Raw genomic sequence first — 5,468 nt, forward strand, 5'->3', positions numbered from 1 at the left:
CGGCGGTGGGGCGCGGCTCCCGCGGCGGCAAATGGCGGGGCTCGGTAGGAGGCAGCGGTCGGCTCGGGCGCGGCAAGGCGGCGGAGCTTGGCGGCGCCGGTGGTAGTCGGGCGGCGTGGAACGGCGGCCGGAGCGAGGCGAGGAGGCGGAGAGGCTCGCGCCCTCGCGCAGGCGAGCGGCGGCGGCGGCGGGACTGGGGTGCCACATGGCGGCTCACGAGTGCGGAGGCGGCGGCGCAAAACGTCCGGCACAGGCGGACATGTTCGGCGGCGGAGCGGAGCGGGGCTAGGGTTTCGGGACCCGCAATTTCGAAGGGGAGCATCTATTTATAGGTAGGAGGAGGTAGAAGTGTCCAAATGAGGTGTAGTTTTTGCCCACACGATCGTGATCCGATGACGGAGGACATGGAAGTGGTTTACATGGGTTATTGAGCCGTTTTGGAGGGGTGTTGGGCTGCAACACAAAAGAGGCCTTCGCGGTTACCCGGTTAACCGTTGGAGCATCAAACGGACTCCAAATGGAACGAAATTTGATAGGCGGTCTACCAGTGGTGTACAAAGGCCACTTGACAAATCTCTGTCCATTCTGAGAATGTTTAACACCCGCTCACAGAAATAGGCAAGAGGGGTGTGCCGGTGCATGTGGGAGTGTCGGATTGCAAAACGGACAATGGGGAAAATGCTCGGATGCATGAGACAAACACGAATACAAATGTGATGCACATGATGACATGATATGAAATGCATGACATGAACAAAATGCAAAACTAAGACAAAACCCAACCACGAAGGGAATCTCATAACTTAAATCCAAAAATCACAAGAGTCGGAGTTACAAATATGGCAAGTTACATCCGGGGTGTTACAACACTCCACCACTAGGAGAGGATCTTGTCCAGAGATCTAGGACTGAAAGAACTCCGGATATTCGGAATGGAGGTGGTCCTCGCGTTCCCAGGTGGCTTCTCGGTCAGAATGGTGTGACCACTTCACTTTCAGGAATTTGATTGACTTGTTGCGAGTCTTGTGCTCGGTTTCTTCAAGAATAGCAATGAGATGCTCATGATAAGACAGGTCTTCATGGAGGTCAATCTCTTCGAAGTTCATGGTGCGCTCAGGAGTCTTGAAGCACTTGCGAAGCTGTGACACGTGAAACACGTCATGCACATTTGCGAAGTGGGACGGAAGCTCAAGTTGATAGGCGAGATCGCCTCTTTTGCCAATGATCTTGAAAGGACCCACATATCTAGGGGCAAGCTTCCCTTTGATACCGAAGAGACGAGTGCCTTTCATTGGAGAGACGCAGAGGTAGACATGGTCTCCGATATCGAAAGCCAAGTCACGGTGATTGCTATCATAGTAACTCTTCTGGTGTGATTGTGCGGCTTTAAGATTTTCATGGATGACTTTACACATTTCTTCAGCTTCTGTGATTAAGTCATTGCCAAGAATTTGGCATTCACCGGTCTCTGACCAGTTGAGAGGAGTACAACACTTTCTGCCATAGAGAATATCGAATGGGGCCTTGCCCGAACTCGCTTGGAAGCTGTTGTTGTAGGAGAACTCGGCATACGGAAGACAATCTTCCCACTTCATACCGAAGGAAATGACACAAGCCCTGAGCATATCTTCAAGGATTTGATTGACTCGCTCGACTTGGCCACTAGTTTGAGGATGGAAGGCTGTGCTGAAGCGAATGTTGGTGCCCATGGCCTTCTGAAAGGAGTCCAAGAACTTGGAGGTGAAAATGCTTCCACGATTTGAAGATATCAATTGTGGAATGTCGTGCAAAGAGACAATCCTGGAGGTGTATAGCTCTGCCAACTGAGCTGATGTGATAGATTCTTTGATTGGAAGGAAATGAGCCACTTTAGTAAGCTTGTCGATGACAACGAAGATAGCATCATTTCCATGCTTCGACTTGGGAAACCCAGTCACGAAGTCCATCTCAATATGGCCAAACTTCCATTCTGGAATAGCAAGAAGTTGGAGGAGACCAGCTGAACGTTGGTGTTCTGCTTTCACTCTTCTGCAGACATCACATTCATTCATGAACTAAGCAATTTCTTGCTTCATTTGAGTCCACCAATACGACTACTTGAGGTCATGGTACATCTTTGTACTTCCAGGATGAATGTATAGAAGGGAATTGTGCGCCTCGTTCATAATGACTTTCCTTAGATCACCTTTAGGAACCACAATCCGGTCCTCGAATAATAAAGTGTCTTTGTTATCAATGTCATAGCACTTGTATTTGGGTTGGCTCTTGGCAATCCCATTTTTCACCTTCTTCACCATGGCATCAAGAAATTGTGCCTCACAAATTTGATATTCCAAAGTAGGAGAGACTTGGAGGTTGGCAAGAAAGCCTTGAGGAACAACTTGGAGATTTAGTTTGCGGAAAGCTTCACAAAGGTCCGATTGGAAGGGCTTGAGAATTAAGCTGTTGCAGTAAGCCTTCCTGCTCAAAGCATCTGCAATGACATTGGCCTTGCCTGGAGTATATTCAATACTTGGGTTGTATTCTTGAATCATTTCGACCCAACGAGTCTGCCTGAGGTTGGGTTGAGTGCAGATGTACTTGAGGCTCTTATGATCAGTGAAGATGTCCACTTTCCTTCCCAACAAGAGATGTCTCCACGTTAATAATGCATGGACAACTGCCGCCAACTCGAGATCATGAGTGGGGTAGTTCCTTTCGTTGGGCTTCAACTGACGAGAGGTATAGGCCACAACTTTCTTCTCTTGCATTAACACAACACCAAGACCTTGTAAGGAGCCATCCCAGAAAACTTCAAATGGCTTGGATTCATCAGGAGGAGTCAAGACAGGAGCTGCGACCAGCTTCTATTTTAGCGTGTTTGAAAGATCATGGATGTCGCCTAGAGGGGGGGGGGGTGAATAGGCACTTTTAAAATAATTACGGTTTAGGCTTGAACAAATGCGGAATAAACCTAGCGGTTAATTTTTCAAGAACAAAAACTACAACAACTAGGCTCACCTATGTGCACCAACAACTTATGCTAAGCAAGATAAACTACTAGGTGATAGCAAGATATATGACAAGAACCAATATGGCTATCACAAGGTAAAGTGCATAAGTAAAGATCTCGGGTAAGACATAATCGAGGCATGCAGAGACGACGATGTATCCCGAAGTTCACACCCTTGCGGATGCTAATCTCTGTTTGGAGCGGTGTGGAGGCACAATGCTCCCCAAGAAGCCACTAGGGCCACCGTAAACTCCACACGCCCTCGCACAATGCAAGATGTCGTGATTCCACTAAGGGACCCTTGAGGGCGGTCACTGAACCCGTACAAATGGCAAACCTTGGGGGCGGTCACCGAACTCGTACACTTTGGCAACCCTTGGGGGCGGTCACCGGTACCCGTCAAATTGCTCGGGGCGATCTCCACAACCTAATTGGAGACCCCGACGCTTGCCCGGAGCTTTACGCCACAATGATTGAGCTACGAAGACCACCAACCGTCTAGGGCGCCAAGGCACCCAAGAGGAACAAGCTCTAGGGTGCCCAAACACCCAAGAGTAATAAGCTTCTCAAATTCACTTCCACGTATCACCATGGAGAACTCAAACCGATGCACCAAATGCAATGGCAAGGGCACACAGAGTGCCCAAGTCCTTCTCTCCCAAATCCCACCAAAGAAACTAATGCTAGGGAAGAAAATGAGAGGAAGAACTAAAGAAGAGCACAAAGAACTCCAAGATCTAGATCCAAGGGGTTCTCCTCACTTAGAGGAGAAAGTGATTGGTGGAAATGTGGATCTAGATCTCCTCTCTCTTTTCCCTCAAGAACTAGCAAGAATCATTGGAGGGACTGAGAGTTAGCAAGCTCGAAGAAGTTCAACAATGGGGGAAGAACACGAGCTAAAAAGGATAAGGTTCATTGGGGAAGAAGATCCCCTTTTATAGGTGGGGAAAAATCCAACCGTTATGCTCACATCCCGCATCGAGCGGTACTACCGCTCCAAGGAGTGGTACTACCGCTAGGGCGGTAGTAGCCCTTTGAAACACAACAGCGAGAAGGCAAAAAAGCCAGAAGAACCATCGGAGCGGTAGTACTGTTTGACCTCACCGTACTACCGCTGGGGGTAGCAGTACTACTGCTAAGGGTAACGGTACTACTGCTTGCGAGCGGTACAAAAAAATTACATCCGTCCCTACCACCGCTGGACTTGTGACGAGTTTTTGGTCCCGAGCGGAAGTAGCCATGGAAGTAGCCATGGTAGTACTGCTCCAAGCGGTAGTACCGCTCCCAAGAGCGGTAGTAAAAAATTACATCCGCTCCTGTCCGAAGTAGTACCGCTGCAGCCTTTTTAGAACACCAAAACTACCACAACTTCTGCAAACGGACTCCGAATTCGACGAAACCAAGTTTGTTGGAAAGCTAGTGACAAGGGATAACACAATCTTGATAGAAATACAAATAATAAGCAAATGATAAAAGGCCCAAAACAAAATGGTGAGAACCCTTCCTCGGAAAAGACCGGTAAAACCTCCAACAACGAAAACATCATAGAAGATGCATGCAAACTCCGTTTTCGATGAACTCAAGCTTGTCATTAAGATGACCATAAGCTCTAAGACTCACAAAGATAACCAAACAAGAACCAGGAAACATGATGCAAGGATGCAATGGTTTGAGCTCTCGACGAACGATACGATCAAGCTACTCACTTAAGAGCCCCCCTTGATAGTACGGCTATCGATCCTATAACCCGGTCTCCCAACTACCACCATGAGACAAGTAAAATAGAAAACCTATCAAGGGCAAACCTTTGCCTTGCACATGATCCACTTGAGCTAGATGATGAGGATCTTGTCCTCCTCAAGTTGGACCACCTTTCTTGATTGAGTTGGGTCGATGGAGACTATATGATTGCTCCCCCATACTCCACTATGGGTGAGCCACTCTTCGGCACATCTTCACAAGTCCATTGACACCATAATGGATGGCAAGCTTCAAGCACTTGATCTCTTTGTGATTCTCCACTTGAACTTGCACACGGCAATCTTGATGACGATCACCACTTGATGTCATCCTTCCCATGGGTTGTATGGTATCATCCTCTTGACGCAAGCCCATGGACACGTACTTAACCCCACAAAGACTCTCACACAGACCATGGGTTAGTACACAAAGTGCAATGGACAATCCTTACCATACCATGGGATCACTTGATCCCTCTCCGTACATCTTCTACTCTTTGTGAGTTGATCAACTTGATTCACTCTTGACTTAGTCTTGATCAACCTTGAATCTTTCCAACTCTCTTCGTTTGGATGATATCTTGAAGGTAAACATGAATGATCACACAATCTTCTTCTTCAAGACATGCTTGCAATAAGCTCAACACTCACATGACCAATCTTTGGATAATTCGTTAATAGCACCTTGGTCAACCCATAAACTCCTTGAAACCAACACATGGACTTCAAGAAATGCC

Source organism: Triticum dicoccoides, chromosome 6A (assembly GCF_002162155.2).
Source record: "Triticum dicoccoides isolate Atlit2015 ecotype Zavitan chromosome 6A, WEW_v2.0, whole genome shotgun sequence".
Taxonomy (NCBI): Eukaryota; Viridiplantae; Streptophyta; class Magnoliopsida; order Poales; family Poaceae; genus Triticum; species Triticum dicoccoides.